Raw genomic sequence first — 21,562 nt, 5'->3', positions numbered from 1 at the left:
AGGAAGGTCGTAGAGTGGTCGTGATGGCGGCGGCGATGTGGTCGTGAGCGTCCGCCAGGGGCCCAACGTGTCGTACACAGCCCTCATTAAAAGTACATTTCCTCAATCTGACTGAAATGGCTCCGTGCGCGCCCTCCCCCCCGCACCACAACAACCATTTTCCAACTTTTAACTAATTAACTTTGAAAAAGGACGCTACCCGCCCTGGCTGAAAAAAGGAGCCTACCCATCTTAGCTCTGAACACCCTTAGAAATAGCGCGTTCCTAAACTTTCACCGAATTACGCCTACCTGTGAACATACGCCCTCTGCTTATATACACAAACAAAAATATTCATCAATGATTAACTAGTTTTGTGAGTATCTCATGAATCACCTCACTTAAAGATTAAGGATAATTGACACTTACATAAATCAATTCATTAAATATTATCGCCCTGATAATATTTTCTAATACGAGAGAAGAAAATTACATGAAAAAATAATTCACATACCGTGCAATCGCGGTGTTACGGCGGACTCTGCCTGCATGTGGTATTACAAGTCACCCTCAGTGGAGAGGAAAAGGTGTACACACACCGTCGATGAAGACCTTTCCGCTCCAATAGGAGTTCGCCATTGCCCTCCTCCTGGGTGGAGTGCAGCCTCGAAGATGTAGGAGCCCCTGTAAGAGGGATTCTGGGGGTAATATCTTTTTTTCTCAAAGAAAATAGAATGTCCAACTTTTAATACAAATTCATTATTACAACATGCAGTTAAACGTGATGACAAATATCTAAATGTGTTTTCCCTGTGACACCACAGGGTGAAGTGCTGCGTCTCATGATGTCTGAATTTTGATGAAGGATATAATAATAATAATAATAATAATAATAATAATAATAATAATAATAATTATTATATTATTATTATTATCATTATTATATTGTTATTAATACTATCATTATCAATAATGTTAACATTATCATTATCATCAATATCATTATATCATCATTATCATTATCATTATTATTATTATCATTATTATTATCATTATCATCGGCGGGCGGGAGGACAATAGTTTTGTTCCGCCGAGATGAAGCCAGCTGCTGCCTGCCCGGTGTGCCAGAAGAGAGAGCAAGAACTGGTAGGCGGAACCACACAGACCGGACCCTACAGAGCTACGAGCACTTTAGCTGGACAGCTTCTACTGAGCTATATTTACGTTAGCTAATCGGATCCCATTCAGCTACATCCCCTTTCACCGGAGGGATGATGCACAGCTATGTACAAATTCGTTGACCAATGGATTTTACTTCTCGTATCCACGTCAGCTGAACGGATTCTTGACTACATCCACATTAGCTGGGGGAATTATACTATGCTATACCCGTGTCATCTGAGCGAACTATATTCAGGCATATCCACGTTAAGATAACCTATATTTCTGTTGTTTTCATCCAACTTACAGCGCACAGATACGATAAAAAGTAGTTCAATTTCAATAAATAAGTCAAGCTTCGTGTATCCTATTGTGTAAATGAAAACGGTCAAGCGTCAATAAATGTGGCGAAATAATTCTAACAATCAAACGAATTTCATCCAGACGTTAACGTACTGCTCAATATATATATATATATATATATATATATATATATATATATATATATATATATATATATATATATATATATATATATATATATATATATCACAAATAATGCCTATTAATTAATAATAATGACTGTGGCCGTTACGCCTAAAAAAAAATGGTATGGGCGGTACGAGCTGGCGTCATCCGTCACCCGAGGTGTCTGGACGAGTTCCTCCCACGCTGTCATGAGATTTCCTGGTTTGGTTAAGTCTAAGAATGGCAACTTCTCTCCATGAATTACGATATATATATATATATATATATATATATATATATATATATATATATATATATATATATATATACACACAGCAATTGTTCCTTTTCTTTTCCGTGGAATTTTCGAACTGGCGAAGCAAGACGCTTAAACGTCATTTCTAAAGTAGGATCACACATCTCCTCCGTTACCTACAATACCATTAAATGTAACACACATCTCCTCCGTTACCTACAATACCATTAAATGTAACACACATCTCCTCCGTTACCTACAATACCATTAAATGTAACACACATCTCCTCCGTTACCTACAATACCATTAAATGTAACACACATCTCCTCCGTTACCTACAATACCATTAAATGTAACACGCATCACCTCCGTTACCTACAATACCATTAAATGTAACACGCATCACCTCCGTTACCTACAATACCATTAAATGTAACACACATCTCCTCCGTTACCTACAATACCATTAAATGTAACACACATCTCCTCCGTTACCTACAATACCATTAAATGTAACACGCATCACCTCCGTTACCTACAATACCATTAAATGTAACACACATCTCCTCCGTTACCTACAATACCATTAAATGTAACACGCATCACCTCCGTTACCTACAATACCATTAAATGTAACACACATCTCCTCCGTTACCTACAATACCATTAAATGTAACACACATCTCCTCCGTTACCTACAATACCATTAAATGTAACACACATCTCCTCCGTTACCTACAATACCATTAAATGTAACACACATCTCCTCCGTTACCTACAATACCATTAAATGTAACACACATCTCCTCCGTTACCTACAATACCATTAAATGTAACACGCATCACCTCCGTTACCTACAATACCATTAAATGTAACACACATCTCCTCCGTTACCTACAATACCATTAAATGTAACACACATCTCCTCCGTTACCTACAATACCATTAAATGTAACACACATCTCCTCCGTTACCTACAATACCATTAAATGTAACACACATCTCCTCCGTTACCTACAATACCATTAAATGTAACACGCATCACCTCCGTTACCTACAATACCATTAAATGTAACACGCATCACCTCCGTTACCTACAATACCATTAAATGTAACACACATCTCCTCCGTTACCTACAATACCATTAAATGTAACACACATCTCCTCCGTTACCTACAATACCATTAAATGTAACACACATCTCCTCCGTTACCTACAATACCATTAAATGTAACACGCATCACCTCCGTTACCTACAATACCATTAAATGTAACACGCATCACCTCCGTTACCTACAATACCATTAAATGTAACACACATCTCCTCCGTTACCTACAATACCATTAAATGTAACACACATCTCCTCCGTTACCTACAATACCATTAAATGTAACACACATCTCCTCCGTTACCTACAATACCATTAAATGTAACACACATCTCCTCCGTTACCTACAATACCATTAAATGTAACACACATCTCCTCCGTTACCTACAATACCATTAAATGTAACACACATCTCCTCCGTTACCTACAATACCATTAAATGTAACACACATCTCCTCCGTTACCTACAATACCATTAAATGTAACACACATCTCCTCCGTTACCTACAATACCATTAAATGTAACACACATCTCCTCCGTTACCTACAATACCATTAAATGTAACACACATCTCCTCCGTTACCTACAATACCATTAAATGTAACACACATCTCCTCCGTTACCTACAATACCATTAAATGTAACACGCATCACCTCCGTTACCTACAATACCATTAAATGTAACACACATCTCCTCCGTTACCTACAATACCATTAAATGTAACACACATCTCCTCCGTTACCTACAATACCATTAAATGTAACACGCATCACCTCCGTTACCTACAATACCATTAAATGTAACACGCATCACCTCCGTTACCTACAATACCATTAAATGTAACACACATCTCCTCCGTTACCTACAATACCATTAAATGTAACACGCATCACCTCCGTTACCTACAATACCATTAAATGTAACACACATCTCCTCCGTTACCTACAATACCATTAAATGTAACACACATCTCCTCCGTTACCTACAATACCATTAAATGTAACACACATCTCCTCCGTTACCTACAATACCATTAAATGTAACACACATCTCCTCCGTTACCTACAATACCATTAAATGTAACACGCATCACCTCCGTTACCTACAATACCATTAAATGTAACACACATCTCCTCCGTTACCTACAATACCATTAAATGTAACACACATCTCCTCCGTTACCTACAATACCATTAAATGTAACACACATCTCCTCCGTTACCTACAATACCATTAAATGTAACACACATCTCCTCCGTTACCTACAATACCATTAAATGTAACACGCATCACCTCCGTTACCTACAATACCATTAAATGTAACACACATCTCCTCCGTTACCTACAATACCATTAAATGTAACACACATCTCCTCCGTTACCTACAATACCATTAAATGTAACACACATCTCCTCCGTTACCTACAATACCATTAAATGTAACACGCATCACCTCCGTTACCTACAATACCATTAAATGTAACACACATCTCCTCCGTTACCTACAATACCATTAAATGTAACACACATCTCCTCCGTTACCTACAATACCATTAAATGTAACACACATCTCCTCCGTTACCTACAATACCATTAAATGTAACACACATCTCCTCCGTTACCTACAATACCATTAAATGTAACACACATCTCCTCCGTTACCTACAATACCATTAAATGTAACACACATCTCCTCCGTTACCTACAATACCATTAAATGTAACACACATCTCCTCCGTTACCTACAATACCATTAAATGTAACACACATCTCCTCCGTTACCTACAATACCATTAAATGTAACACACATCTCCTCCGTTACCTACAATACCATTAAATGTAACACACATCTCCTCCGTTACCTACAATACCATTAAATGTAACACACATCTCCTCCGTTACCTACAATACCATTAAATGTAACACGCATCACCTCCGTTACCTACAATACCATTAAATGTAACACGCATCACCTCCGTTACCTACAATACCATTAAATGTAACACGCATCACCTCCGTTACCTACAATACCATTAAATGTAACACACATCTCCTCCGTTACCTACAATACCATTAAATGTAACACACATCTCCTCCGTTACCTACAATACCATTAAATGTAACACGCATCACCTCCGTTACCTACAATACCATTAAATGTAACACGCATCACCTCCGTTACCTACAATACCATTAAATGTAACACACATCTCCTCCGTTACCTACAATACCATTAAATGTAACACGCATCACCTCCGTTACCTACAATACCATTAAATGTAACACGCATCACCTCCGTTACCTACAATACCATTAAATGTAACACACATCTCCTCCGTTACCTACAATACCATTAAATGTAACACGCATCACCTCCGTTACCTACAATACCATTAAATGTAACACACATCTCCTCCGTTACCTACAATACCATTAAATGTAACACACATCTCCTCCGTTACCTACAATACCATTAAATGTAACACACATCTCCTCCGTTACCTACAATACCATTAAATGTAACACGCATCACCTCCGTTACCTACAATACCATTAAATGTAACACGCATCACCTCCGTTACCTACAATACCATTAAATGTAACACACATCTCCTCCGTTACCTACAATACCATTAAATGTAACACGCATCACCTCCGTTACCTACAATACCATTAAATGTAACACACATCTCCTCCGTTACCTACAATACCATTAAATGTAACACACATCTCCTCCGTTACCTACAATACCATTAAATGTAACACACATCTCCTCCGTTACCTACAATACCATTAAATGTAACACACATCTCCTCCGTTACCTACAATACCATTAAATGTAACACACATCTCCTCCGTTACCTACAATACCATTAAATGTAACACACATCTCCTCCGTTACCTACAATACCATTAAATGTAACACACATCTCCTCCGTTACCTACAATACCATTAAATGTAACACGCATCACCTCCGTTACCTACAATACCATTAAATGTAACACACATCTCCTCCGTTACCTACAATACCATTAAATGTAACACACATCTCCTCCGTTACCTACAATACCATTAAATGTAACACACATCTCCTCCGTTACCTACAATACCATTAAATGTAACACACATCTCCTCCGTTACCTACAATACCATTAAATGTAACACGCATCACCTCCGTTACCTACAATACCATTAAATGTAACACGCATCACCTCCGTTACCTACAATACCATTAAATGTAACACGCATCACCTCCGTTACCTACAATACCATTAAATGTAACACACATCTCCTCCGTTACCTACAATACCATTAAATGTAACACACATCTCCTCCGTTACCTACAATACCATTAAATGTAACACACATCTCCTCCGTTACCTACAATACCATTAAATGTAACACACATCTCCTCCGTTACCTACAATACCATTAAATGTAACACACATCTCCTCCGTTACCTACAATACCATTAAATGTAACACACATCTCCTCCGTTACCTACAATACCATTAAATGTAACACACATCTCCTCCGTTACCTACAATACCATTAAATGTAACACGCATCACCTCCGTTACCTACAATACCATTAAATGTAACACACATCTCCTCCGTTACCTACAATACCATTAAATGTAACACACATCTCCTCCGTTACCTACAATACCATTAAATGTAACACACATCTCCTCCGTTACCTACAATACCATTAAATGTAACACACATCTCCTCCGTTACCTACAATACCATTAAATGTAACACACATCTCCTCCGTTACCTACAATACCATTAAATGTAACACACATCTCCTCCGTTACCTACAATACCATTAAATGTAACACACATCTCCTCCGTTACCTACAATACCATTAAATGTAACACACATCTCCTCCGTTACCTACAATACCATTAAATGTAACACACATCACCTCCGTTACCTACAATACCATTAAATGTAACACGCATCACCTCCGTTACCTACAATACCATTAAATGTAACACACATCTCCTCCGTTACCTACAATACCATTAAATGTAACACGCATCACCTCCGTTACCTACAATACCATTAAATGTAACACGCATCACCTCCGTTACCTACAATACCATTAAATGTAACACACATCTCCTCCGTTACCTACAATACCATTAAATGTAACACGCATCACCTCCGTTACCTACAATACCATTAAATGTAACACACATCTCCTCCGTTACCTACAATACCATTAAATGTAACACGCATCACCTCCGTTACCTACAATACCATTAAATGTAACACACATCTCCTCCGTTACCTACAATACCATTAAATGTAACACGCATCACCTCCGTTACCTACAATACCATTAAATGTAACACGCATCACCTCCGTTACCTACAATACCATTAAATGTAACACACATCTCCTCCGTTACCTACAATACCATTAAATGTAACACGCATCACCTCCGTTACCTACAATACCATTAAATGTAACACGCATCACCTCCGTTACCTACAATACCATTAAATGTAACACGCATCACCTCCGTTACCTACAATACCATTAAATGTAACACGCATCACCTCCGTTACCTACAATACCATTAAATGTAACACACATCTCCTCCGTTACCTACAATACCATTAAATGTAACACGCATCACCTCCGTTACCTACAATACCATTAAATGTAACACGCATCACCTCCGTTACCTACAATACCATTAAATGTAACACGCATCACCTCCGTTACCTACAATACCATTAAATGTAACACGCATCACCTCCGTTACCTACAATACCATTAAATGTAACACGCATCACCTCCGTTACCTACAATACCATTAAATGTAACACGCATCACCTCCGTTACCTACAATACCATTAAATGTAACACGCATCACCTCCGTTACCTACAATACCATTAAATGTAACACGCATCACCTCCGTTACCTACAATACCATTAAATGTAACACGCATCACCTCCGTTACCTACAATACCATTAAATGTAACACGCATCACCTCCGTTACCTACAATACCATTAAATGTAACACGCATCACCTCCGTTACCTACAATACCATTAAATGTAACACGCATCACCTCCGTTACCTACAATACTATTAAAAGTAACACACATTACCTCTGTTACCTGCCATACCATTAAATGTAACACGCATCACCTCCGTTACCTACAATACCATTAAATGTAACACACATCTCCTCCGTTACCTACAATACTATTAAAAGTAACACACGTTACCTCTGTTACCTGCAATACCATTAAAAGTAACACGCATCACCTCTGTTACCTACAATACCATTAAATGTAACACGCATCACCTCCGTTACCTACAATACCATTAAATGTAACACACATCTCCTCCGTTACCTACAATACCATTAAGTGTAACACACATCATCTGGTTATTATTTTTGGCCGTGAGAACACCTTGTTGAATCAGACCCAAGCTGTAATCTCATCGAAGGATTACATCGCCTTACCATATCATTCCCAGTGGTTCCACCTCCACTCCTCTCTCCTCCCTAATCAAACCCCATCCTCCCCTAACCATCATCTCCTCCTCCTCCTCCTCCTCCTTCCAAATTCCCCCCTCCCTCGAACTATCTCCCGCCGCAACCCAGGCAGGGATCAGGACATTTATAACCACCAATAACAGCGGCCGGGAGGTCATATCTCTCGTCAGCCACACCTCGCACCCCACCCAGGTTTTTGAGGCAATCTGTCATTTTTCCAACGAGAGGAGATCACAGGGCCCGTGTGAATACCCATAGCCAATGAGGTCCCCGGCGGCGTGACGGGATGATGTAGAATAATAAGACGAGAGTGAGGAGGTCCTCCCAAGCCCCGCGGGCCGCCCAGCCAGCCAGCCAGCCAGCCAAGGCCTCCTCTTCTCCCTCCTCCTCCTCACACGATACCCTCACCTCAGTCACCTGTGTTTATCACATCCATCTCGGTAGCGTTTATCTTCAGGAGCTGCTGACGGCCAGGCCAGTCTTTAAGAGGGTTCCATATGTCGTAATTCTTTTTTTCTTTCTCCCTCACCTTACGTCTGGTCTATTTCCTTACGCATGGCCATTTCTGTGGCGACCCCTAACTCCCACCGAAATCCCCCCAACCCACCACTTCCTGGAAGACGAGGGAGGAGGTCGGGTGAGAGGAGAATATAAGACACTTGACTCGTTGGCGGAGCTTGTCATAAGTTCTGGATGTTGACTGTGTATGTGACATCACATTTCATCTTCGTTTTAAAGATGGACAGCACTGAGGAGAGGGGTCAGGGGAAGAGCCGTGCCGTCTGTAAGACAAGGGCCCGGGTTAATCTAAGGCCCAAGGAATCTTCACAAGCCACCGAGGACAGAATACTCAGGGTATTCGACCATGTGATGTGAGTATCTTGATGGAATCGACGCGCTCAAAACTATAGAGGTGGAGGAGCCTCTTTCATAAATAAGTTCATCCAAGTCCTTAAAACATCATTCTTCCTTTACTGTTTTAATCCAGTATTTTGTTCACGGTACGCCACAGGAAAATGCAGAGCCGCCCACGGAACAAGCAACCCAAGTAAAACAGCATGACCTGCAACCAGGATCTGTCGCATACTGACTGCAGGTTAACCCTGTTATATATAAGCAAATCCCGACATCAAACCGATTTCATGCTTTTCACTATTTCATTTTCTTTTTCATTTTAGTTCAGGTGATGACCCACGGTGACGACATCAAAGACGTCATCAACCAACCAGACTCATTACTTGACCCCAATGAATCCACTGTAGACTCTGGCGAGTCTAAAGCCAAGAGGTGGCGTTGAAAAAGCAAAGGTTCTCTGAGTTCCCTCAGTCGGAGTTTGACCCGTCTCGGGGAGGGCGGCCATCATAGGGGTCATTCAGCTGGGTTTTAATCTACTGGATCCCACCCTAATCTGCAGGGTGATTATCATCCATCAGATGGAACTCGCACGCTGACCGCATCCCGCATCCTTACTCCTTGATTAACTGGGGGGAAGGGGTGAGGGGGGGAGGGGGGAGGGGGAGAGATAAGTATGTGGGGTCGGGCCGCTCTATTCTCATACCCCGTTTTCTCTTTTTTTTTCTTATATATCACGATCTGAAAAGATTAAATTCAAGAAGAAAGAAAAAAAAAAGGATTTTTCTTACCAGGTGAAGCACTGTCAAATCCAAAGCCCCCTTTAAGAACCATGGTGTAGTCACCCTGGTTCGTTCCCTGGACCATCTGTATACGTATGAAACTCGCACAGAGGCAAGGGTCACTGGACGGAATGCCTTCGTGACGTAGAGCGAGTCACTTTGACCTTTCAAGGTCTCATTCAGTTCACCTCGCGACGGCAACTGTGTATGCCTTGGTACGATGCCCACAGACTCAGGTGCTCCACTGGAGTGTGTGTGTGTGTGTGCGTGTGTGTGTGTGTGTGTGTGTGTGTGTGTGTGTGTGTGTGTGTGTGTGTGTGTCTGGTCTGAAACCAACTGGCTGCCTCGCAATGCTTATCTCTATATATCCTTTATTGGCCTATATCCTCTTCATCTGCGTATAATCTTTACCTAAATGTGTATACCTTCTCATCTGCTTGTGCATAACCTGTATCTGTATATACCCATTATCTAACTGTATATACCCGTTATCTAACTGTATATACCCTTCACCTAACTATACATACACTACCTGTCTACAGACTCTACACTCCTTATCGAAATGAACCCTTCAACCAACTGTATATATATCTATCAAACTGCATTTGTTCTTCACGACCTACCTGAATGAGACGACTCATATATATATATATATATATATATATATATATATATATATATATATATATATATATATATATACATTCCTGACTGACAGTTCTGTATCCATCCTCTCCCCCAGTCTCCGTACTCTTCCGTTTCAGGCTGAGAGAGAGAGAGAGAGAGAGAGAGAGAGAGAGAGAGAGAGAGAGAGAGAGAGAGAGAGAGAGAGAGAGAGAGAGAGAACCAAGCGTGTGTTATCACGACATACACCGGAACTCTTATCGCTCACAAAGTTATATCGGAACGAGGGACACGGCCGCCTAATTTTCGCTATTAATAGCACGGTCTCATTTCCAGTTGCCAATCAGCAGCACAGCAGATAACCGAGCAAATCGAGATGAATAAGCGGGTGGAGATAATTTTAGTTCATGTGTGGAAGGCCGAAGGAGGTGATGGGGGGGATAAGTGAGGTGAGGGCTTGGTTGAGTGAGGGGGAGGAGGAGGAGGAGGAGGGGGCAGCTGTTCTCAGCTGAGGGCTAGATTAGGGGACGGGTCGGGTCAGGGACAGGTGACGTGTGGGCTAAGGGAAATTAAGGCTCGACAGGATAAGGGCCAGGTGAAGTGTGGGACTGGTAAAGGTTAAGGCCTGGTGAGGTGACGATGGTCGAGGGGGTGTACCTATCTTGCTGCCGTTCATCACCATCCTCCATCGTCGACGACGCCAACCTACGTCCTCTCACACCATTATACCTCAAGACGGTTAGTGTTACTCAGCCTACGGGGTCTGGCAGGAGACGTGCTCCTCCGCCTGCGGGGTACGGCGGGAGACGTGCTCCTCCGCCAACCCCCGTCTAGCATGATACAGCTCGAGAGACGGGAGGCCACGCCTAAGGCCTTGTCCTGCCGCCTTCCCCTACCGACGGAAGCTCCGCCTTATGAAACTAATTACAGGCGTGTCAGCTGGAGGACACATAAGTCCGGGGCGTTACGAGGACGACCCAGACAACATGACAGGTGAGCCGGGAGAGGTGGCTGGGAAGCAGGAGGCTCAGGGGAGCTAGGTGAGACGGGTAAGTCACACTGGTGAGACCCGGCGAGTTAGCCATGAAGTGAAATTGCACTGTAACCCGAGCAGGTGAAGAACGAGGGGCGATTACCGTAAATGACCAACGCTCGTCAGCAGGAAGGCACCCCATGTGAGCAGCACAGATCGGTAACAAAGGTGAGCCAGCCGGCCAGCCCCGACAGGCGGGTCACGCCGAAGCCGACACCCAGAGACTCGGCGGTGTCAAGGAAGCAAAACAAACAATGCAGTAATTGCACTGGCGGGCAGGTCTTGCGTCCCTGGTTGTTCCTCCCGACAGTCCAAGTGCTTTTAATGAGTGGCTGTTGTCGGGAAGATTAGTCCGCTCGCCTCATAATTGCTTGAGTAATTCTTCCCAAGTCGATTTGTTCCCGGTGGCGAGGACTCCTTCGTGGACTGCGAAGGGAAAATACACCTCCTCAGACACAATGATATTACATGTTGGATTATCACTGCGTGAGAGAGGGATAATGTTGGGGGTGGGGAGTGTGGGAGGGAGGGGGAGGCTTCCGGTGGTGTGGGTGGTCTCAGGCACGAACTGGGGTCGGGAAAAGGAGGAGGAGGGAGTGCCGAACGGACGAATGCCAATGAAGGAATTACAAGAAAAAAAACCTTAGAAAATCACGAGTGTTACACTGTAATACCGTCATCAGTATCCACGTACCTCATGTTCTTTGCTCTTGTATAACCCTACAGCGTGTACTCGAACTGGCGTAGGTGGTGTTCATCCGTGTTGCTGTTCACAGTTCATACACCTACCTCGTCACACAGGACATCATCAAGGTCACTGGCTAGATGTCCTAATGGGAAAGATATTCTCACACGTTCCTTTTTCACCTGGCCGCGTCCCATGTCCTCATCCTAAACATTCCTCATCTCTGGCCATATCCTTGTCCTCACTTAACCCATGCCATGGCCACAACCCCCTCATCTTACCCATTCCTCACAAACGGCCACGTCCTCATCTCACTCATCCCGTCCTCACTTCACCCATCCCTGTCCTGGCCTCCCACATCCCGGTGGACGCAGCGCCCCGCCTCTCGTACAGCACACACCACCTCACAAAGGCAGCAGCATCTCAACACACGTTGTGCTGTAAATCTATTATCTACCAGCCTGCTATTGTGGCCTCTCCTTCCCGCAGCAACATTCCACCGCACACCACCAACAATGCCACCAATTATCACTTCGCGACTCTGCCTCGACCGCAGTTTGGCACCTCCACCACCACAATTGCCCCAGCAATGCTGCCCTCCAAGACACACACTCCCTGAACCTACACCCTTAATTTTACACAAAATTTCATGACAATAAGGGCGAAAGGACGTCTTAAGGTCTTGTGTTCAAACCCTATCTGTAAGTTCGAACCCACTTACTGAGTTGTGTGTGTTAAATTCACCGTGTCTTTGGATGGCACAGGCCCTTGTTCCCAGACGACTCGAACTCACGACAATTTGATCGTCACAATGAGTAGGCTTGGCAGGGCGCTCCTGTCGAGGATCTACTCAAAATGTGATCGGATCTATCGCTTCTCTCGACGCCGGGATGGCATCATTCAACTCACTGGCAAACTGAATTATAAGAGGATCACCCCCAGCTCTCATTACAGCTTCACCAAGACGACACCAATTTTGAGGTAACACGCCATTCCTCCTGTGTACACAACGTCTTAACCCACAGGGTACGTGTCTGACGCGCCTCTCTATCTACAGGAGGAGGAACCTCTTCACTACACGACTCTCTAAGACTTGAGGAGTGGTGTTCCCTTCTACTGCTGCATGTCGAACACGAGGATCTTGACGCTATCGTCTGGGAGGCCCGTTTGCAGGCTACCTCAGCCCTCTGCAGCAGCTCTCTTGTGCCTGTTAGCCCCTTTTACGACGCAGTTCATGTACCCGGAGCTCCAATCCTGAGGACACCTTCTAGCTGCAGTTGATGTGCCCTAGACTCCTGTGCCAGACTATGTGTCCAACTCCTCAGCCTCCTGCAGTAGCTTACTTATGACAGTATATGCGTCCAACACTTCAACTCCTGTAGCAGCACAAACCTTAACACGTTGTATGACATGAGAAAGACAGATCAAGGGATGGGACCCCACCAGTGTAAACTTCCCTCCCAGTACAGCAGAACTACGTAATCACAAATGTATAACTACAAAGACACACACACACACAAACCGATCATCAACCGTTCACAACTCATCATCCATCACAACCACCATCTCTTTTCAACTCGCCACAACCGCAGCCGCCACAACCATCTCTACGCATCATCGCTGAAAACCATCACCTCATGGCTTTGTTCTCATCCCATCAATATACTACCTCTCCTGCGCGCGCGCACAAACACACACACACACACACCAGCACCATCTGTCTACCACATGCCACTACAACCCACGGTACCACCCACTGCCAGCCAGCCGATTCCCGTCGGTGATTTCAACGGGGTAGAGTAATGATCCAGGTCCCTGACGCTTGTGTATTGTGACCGGCATCGCTGGTGGCTTCGCCGCCATCGTTAACCGGGGATAAAAGTGATGGAGGACAATGGAAATTATGATTTATACTTTGGGATAAGGAGGCTCAAGCTACTTACATTTTCTTTTTATAATGACAACCGACATGACACGGGCAATTCCATTCCCCTGTTATGGCTAACGTGTATATATATATATATATATATATATATATATATATATATATATATATATATATATATATACCATTGTGGCTGAGAAGAATGAACCCTAGGCAGCTTCCTGAGGAGCTAAAGCCAGTCCCTACGTGGTTTTCAGCGTAGCCATATAAACTTCCATACTCTGGAATAAATTCCTTTTCTTCCTTTAAGAATAAAAAAAAACAAAGAACAAAATCCAGTTCGTTCCTCTCGCATCGGACACGCCAGCTTGAGGGAAACGTCAGCTTAAACCTTGGTGGGTCAGAAAATTTGGTATTTGTTACTGAACCTGCAGGTTATTGATGACCAAAAGTCTTTCTTTTCTATTTTCTTACTCGTAGTAACTTTACAGGTTCCATGTCAACAGTGGGACAGGCAAAGGCAGTCGAGAGATGACAGCCAGTGTCACAAAGGTACAGCCTTTGTTTACAGGGGTTAGATGATATCAGTGAGAAGTGTTGACAAGCTGAAGACTGTCCCGATGTTCTTGCGGTGCTGGCAATAAAACACTCTTGTTTTGTTTTGGTTTTCTCCTCCACACACGATCATATGCGATTTTTTAAGATCCCTTCTTTAGATGACGCTACGCTATTTTCTCTCCCTTTTTTTATTAAGGTGAGTCAGTCATTCGCTATTTTCTCCCTTTTTTTAAAGGGGTCAGTCAGAGAGTTAGGTGCGTATGTCACACTGACATGGGCGGGTTCAGGTTACACCGAGATGTCGATAACTCAAAGATCCCGTCTCAAGCTTCAAGCATCAGCACGCGACCACACCTGCCGGGACCTGCTGCGCTGGGGGTTGGAGGAGGAGGAGTCCCCCGTCCCTCCACCTCACAATCCTCCTCCTGGACTATCTTGATACAAGTGTCTCATGGTTATGCAGCGAGGCAGGAATTATTTAGCGCGTTGACAAGGGACGCGTGTCTTGGGGACTGTCCTCACCGCCGATGTCAGTGCGAGCGATCTGCCTGTTAAAGACGTCTGACAGGGAGTGGAAGAGGGGTGGGTGGGGAGGGACAGGATACTATAAATGCGAGGGGGGGGGGGGGGCGGACATGTCTACTGACAGCCGGTGATAGATAGCGTACTCGAGCTATTAATATTCTCCCCATCCAGTGCCTTGCACTGTATCCATATCAAATGTTGCAAATCACATGAAGACCTTTCCATATAGGTTCCTGATTACTTAGTCATGAGTAATACTATGATAAATCTTTAACGAGACAAGAGTGGGGGGGAGGGTCGCAAGCGATACCTGCTTCTTTTAACATCCTGTAACCTTGTTTATTATTATCTTCTTATGGTCTAATTCCTTTGACTGGTCGTTTGGTTATCAGGGCTTCGGGGCCACGAACAGCCAGGGTCGTTAAGGCCGTCAACAAGTTGTAACTACCGTTCGAGAAAAAAAGATATCTCGAACACCTTCTTCAGGTGCGCGAGACAGTTTCTAAGACCACAATATTATCTTTCCTACCTAATGGTCCTCATTCACTCTAGTCACATCAACTCAATCCCAGTACAAACCTACACTTACCCCAAACACTGCGCCAGCACAGCAACTTTACTAAACTTTCACAATATCTAAACTAAGGAGAAAAGTTTTAAAAAGCTACTAAAAGCGGTACCCTGATATAGTGGATATATATATATATATATATATATATATATATATATATATATATATATATATATATATATATATATATATATATATATATATATACTTATACAAGCAATTAATACAACTGTTATAGATGTCCTACGAGTCGTCTGAAATGCTGTTTCAGACAAAAAAATAAATCATAACATAACAGTCCCACCTTCCCTTACTGTGTTATGCCTTATCCAAACGGATCGTAATGAATGCACTCGAAATATACTTATGACAATGCTCGAACGTTCACATTGAAGAATCATCTTCTCACGGTGTGTGTGTGTGTGTGTGTGTGTGTGTGTGTGTGTTGAAGGAGGTTGAGGAGGGGTGGAAACATCGGACTCCCACACCTTCATATTAAGCACGGGAATTATCCACGTACATTTAGTGCTCCGCTGAACAGCTCCCCGGGTACTGATATCTGAGGCGTTCTTCTGCCCAGTGCAGTCGACCGCTCCGTCTTCTATGAAAATATATTTGATTCACGGTTTACCTAAATATTTTAAAAACACCTGTATATATATATATATATATCCTAGCTTAGCCAGGTATTTATTTTATCAACCAACTCGTATAGGGGTGGATGAAAAGCTGGGTTGACTGTGGACCGACTACCTCACCCAGGATTCGAACCTGTGCTTCACACAATGAGAGGACATTCAGTGAAGGCATCTTACATTCACGTAATCATAAAGATCAGAACCGCACAAATTACTCTTAGTTTAATTACACAACAACAACAACAACATCAACAAAAGAAAAAGTGTTGAAATACAGAAAGAGAGAGAACGTTTGCGCCGGTAACTCCACTAAAAGAAATATGAATAATGCATAATTTTTCAACATGTTACCTGCGCTCTCTCCGTGGCAGAGTAATGAAGAGCCATGAATGCGCCGCGCAGATTGGACTTCTGTGTGAGTTGAGACGAAGCCAAATATTTTTTTGTTTTGTTTTAAATCTGTCTAATGTCCGGAACTGCAAAATAAATCTTGCTCTTGTTCCCGAGGATTTCCACCAGAGGCTGTGTGTGTGTGTGTGTGTGTGTGTGTGTGTGTGTGTGTGTGTGTACCCAGTATACTGACAACAGGTAAAAGATTATCTTTTTAAGATTACTTTAGACGGTATACATTATGTATCGTGGCTGGTCCGGCCTCCAGGTATTGCTCCACAGAGGGAGGTGGACTCAAGCCCACTCTCTCTCTCTCTCTCTCTCTCTCTCTCTCTCTCTCTCTCTCTCTCTCTCTCTTATGGTCAGCCGAGATGGCACGTGCAAGTGAGCACCCTGATCGTGACGTCTCACATAAGCTACATACCTTCATATATTATCTATCTACCTATCTATCTATCTATCTATCTATCTATCTATATATATATATATATATATATATATATATATATATATATATATATATATATATATATATCCAAGCCTTAGCCATGTACCCATACATCGACACCAGCCCCGAGCCCGGGATTCGAACCCGGGATAGCCCGTGCGTGATTCAGTCAGCAACGATATCAACCATACCGTGAAGACTCGTGTCCAAGAAGGCCACTAGTGAGACAGAGAGAGAGAAAAAAAAGCTTTTCTTTTTTTTCTAAGGATAAGGAAAACTGTTTTATGATGAAGAGGGAACAGGACAAAGCTGCCAAAATAACCATGTGATTCATTACAAGGTCCAAAGAGTGTAGAGAGAGAGAGAGAGAGAGAGAGAGAGAGAGAGAGAGAGAGAGAGAGAGAGAGAGAGAGAGAGAGAGAGACCCCGGACAAACGCACACAAACGGAGGGGGGCTGAAAAACACCGTGGCATGAAATACTTCGGAGGGCATTGTTGTGGAAAGATGAAATACTGTTATGGGCAGGGAGAGGCGGCGTGGGCACATAGCCCCGTCGGCACTGGGGACAAATTATTAAATATCCCAACAATGTCCCATCCCTGGGTCCCGTCGTGTCCCGGACCCACCTAAACACCCCACCCTCCTCCTACTCCCCAATGGTCGCTTATGTGCTCCCTTTCTGGTCGAGCAGAAGGTTGAAAGAGGAGAGGAGGAGGAAGAGGAGGAGGGAGGAGGAAGAAGAGGAGGGAGAAGGAGAGGGGGACAGACAACCCGAGCTGAAAGAGGAAAAAAAAATTATGTGAGACACTGAACCTCGTGTGATGAGGCTCCGAACCGGTTGGTTCGAACCGCAGGAAATGCCCGACATTCATGCTTTCAAGTCTTCTGTTATCCTCAATTCTCGTCACTCTTTAGGGGCAAAAAGGGAAGGGGAGCGGAGTGAAATTAAACCCTCTGAAGGAGACGTAAGCATTCACTACTACTGTACGGATGGTTGGTGATGTGGGGGGAACGACACTGGGAGGTGTTTCACGCCCCCCCTCCATCAAACGACGTCATTCCACAATGCTGAATATCCTGCGTCCACAGAGTCCTAAGTCCGATCCTGAGACAGTTCTATCCTCAAACCACTGTAAAAGATCGGGGTCGTTCAACCACTGGTCACAGGAGTTCCGGAGTCGTTAAACCACGGGTTGTATGAGTCCCAGAGTGTTGTTCAACCCCTGGTCGTCTGACTCCGGGAGTCGTTTAGACCACCAATGTTCGTATGAGTCAGGCTGGAGTCGTTAAACCACCACTGGTCCGTGTATGAGTCCTGGAGTCATTTCATGTCGCGTGTGTACAACATACTCTCTCTCTCTCACTCCGTCTATTGAGAGAGAGAGAGAGAGAGAGAGAGAGAGAGAGAGAGAGAGAGAGAGAGAGAGAGAGAGAGAGAGAGAGAGAGAGAGAGAGGTAAAATCCAAACAATTGACGGAGGACCTCGAGCCTCTTCCCCGGCAGGATACACACGGGGCTGCACACATGGTCAGTCTGAAGGGAGGAACTCACGGGACGTCTTGACCAAGGATCATCGAGGGGGCTATGGTGGAGGCCATGTAGGGAGGGAGGGAGGGACTGGACGAACCCCCCCTACCCCCCACCCCCTGTGGTCACCCTGGGAGACCAGGAGATGATCCTCGCCATTGTGTGAAGTTACCCTTCTTCCTTCCGCGGTTCGGGGACCCAGGTGGTGCAGTAGGGGGGGCCTTCCGAGAGGACTGGGGACCCAGGAGAATGAGGCAGGAGAAGGAGGGTAGGGTAGGGTAGGGTAGAGTAGCAGCAACCACCAGATATACCCAGTTATTTATGGCCCAAGGAAGGGATTCAGAAGTAGTCCTCCTCCCCGGCTGACATACTGGTAGAGTGGGAGGGAGTCGCCCCACCCAACAGTCTGTGGTCACCACAGACACGGTGCGTCTGCCAGAGCTTCCGGAGCCGTGTTGTACGATGCACTACCCCTCCTCTCTCTCTCTCTCTCTCTCTCTCTCTCTCTCTCTCTCTCTCTCTCTCTCTCTCTCTCTCTCTCTCCTCCGGGGATTAACATATGCAGAGGGAGTGGAGCGGGGATTCCTAAGCCGTGTACAGTCCATGCTAATCAGTAACGTGTCCAGCCACAACATAGGCAACCCTGCCACAAGAATTACCGTGGCCTCTATCCTTACATGTCGTTTTCCAACTTTAGTACTGCAGTCTGCGAGAGATGTTTCCATCAACGAGCCAATTCATCATGAGGAGGGAACGATCATGTAGAAAAATCTGGGGCTAAGGTACTCTCAGAAGAATGAAGATTATGTTTATCAGTATGTCTGGAGCCAGAGGAAAAATCAATCGACTTTTTCTCGTCAACTATTTTGATCAGTAATCTACATTCAGCACGTAATATGAAAAAGACCTTACGGGTTTAATCTACTTCCATCTTGTGGTGGATGTTCAGTGCAAGAACAGAAGTTACTAAAAGCATGCTTTAAAGCACATGGTTTTGTTTTTACTGCTTAAAGAGACAAGCATCTAGTTAAATGAAATAGCTTTATGCTGAATATCTGGCACGATATATATCATACGTACGGATGATATCATGCTAATGTACACCTAATGAGGTGTTTACATTCTTCAGTACAAGAGAGGCATGAGTTCCCAGCACTCTATGTATGCCTTTGTATGCACAAGTGTATAATGAATATAAGGCTTCATACACATTATGTGTATGAATGATAGGTATCTACATTGTTCAGTATACAAGAGGCACCAGTTCCCAGGAAATGGTAGGTAAACCCGTGTATGCCAGCAGTATCAATACACCGAGGACCACCGCAGTAAAGGAGGCGTCTTCGTATATCCAACAAAACCAGACTGGCGTGTATTCTTCAGCGCGCGAGGAAACGACCCCTTGCCTCACGGCAACGACCTCTCACACTCCGGCAAACGACCTGTCCAACGGCCACCGGTACGACCCGCCTTCACCACGACCCCCCCGACGCCACCGCCATTCACACACTTTTGTCGATGGGCGCTAACCGCCCTGACCACAGGGAAGACCAGCCGAGACCCACTCCTGTCTCCTCACTTCGCTCTCCTACAACTCTCACTTCAAGCTCGTCCTCGCTGTTTTCCTCCTCTTCCTACTTTTCTTCGCCTTCCCTTCCTACTCCTTTTCCGAGTCCTCCTCCCTTTCCCACTATTCTTCCGCTCTTCTTCGCAGAAATCTTCTCCAGTAACTTTTCATTCTCCTACTTTTCTTCTTCCACTTCCTTCTATTATTTTTTCTTCTCTCTCTCTCTCTCTCTCTCTCTCTCTCTCTCTCTCTCTCTCTCTCTCTCTCTATATATATATATATATATATATATATATATATATATATATATATATATATATATATATATATATGGAGATACGTATAGCATTTCGATTTTCCATTTTCCAGCCACTCAAGCAAGGTTCCTCCCTCAAGTCCTCCACTTACCAGCCACTCAAGCAAGGCTCCTCCCTCAAGTCCTCCACTTACCAGCCACTCAAGCAAGGCTCCTCCCTCAAGTCCTCTACTTTACAGCCACTCAAGCAAGGTTCCTCCCTCGAGTCCTCCACTTTACAGCCACTCAAGTAAGGTTCCTCCCTCAATTCCTCCACTTTACAGCCACTCAAGTAAGGTTCCTCCCTCAAGTCCTCCACTTTACAGCCACTCAAGCAAGGCTCCTCCCTCAAGTCCTCCACTTTACAGCCACTCAAGTGAGGTTCCTCCCTCAAGTCCTCTACTTTACAGCCACTCAAGCAAGGCTCCTCCCTCAAGTCCTCCACTTTACACCCACTCAAGCAAGGCTCCTCCCTCAAGTCCTCCACTTTACAGCCACTCAAGTAAGACTCCTCCCTCAAGTCCTCTACTTTACAGCCACTCAAGTAAGGCTCCTCCCTCAAGTCCTTTACTTTACAGCCACTCCAGTCTGGTCTTGGGGGGAAGAAGGAAGCTGAGCAGAAAATCTCTTGACAGCCGTCATCATTCTGTTCCCTTTGTGCGTTTTTGTCTGTGA

General features: G+C 44.1%; 1 long non-coding RNA gene across 1 annotated transcript in view; it reads right to left on the bottom strand.

Moving 5' to 3' along the window:
- Positions 1 to 503: 503 nt before the first annotated feature.
- Positions 504 to 21,562, bottom strand: part of LOC139765147 (uncharacterized) — a 158,965-nt gene continuing 137,906 nt past the window's right edge. Inside the window, exon 3 of the long non-coding RNA XR_011716587.1 lies at positions 504 to 663. This is a non-coding gene — a long non-coding RNA (uncharacterized lncRNA). The remainder of the gene's footprint in view (positions 664 to 21,562) is intronic.

This window comes from Panulirus ornatus, chromosome 53 (genome assembly GCF_036320965.1).
Source record: "Panulirus ornatus isolate Po-2019 chromosome 53, ASM3632096v1, whole genome shotgun sequence".
In the NCBI taxonomy this organism is placed as follows: domain Eukaryota; kingdom Metazoa; phylum Arthropoda; class Malacostraca; order Decapoda; family Palinuridae; genus Panulirus; species Panulirus ornatus.
The sequence above is the reverse complement of the archived record's forward strand: the minus strand, read 5'-3'. Positions and strand labels throughout refer to the sequence as shown.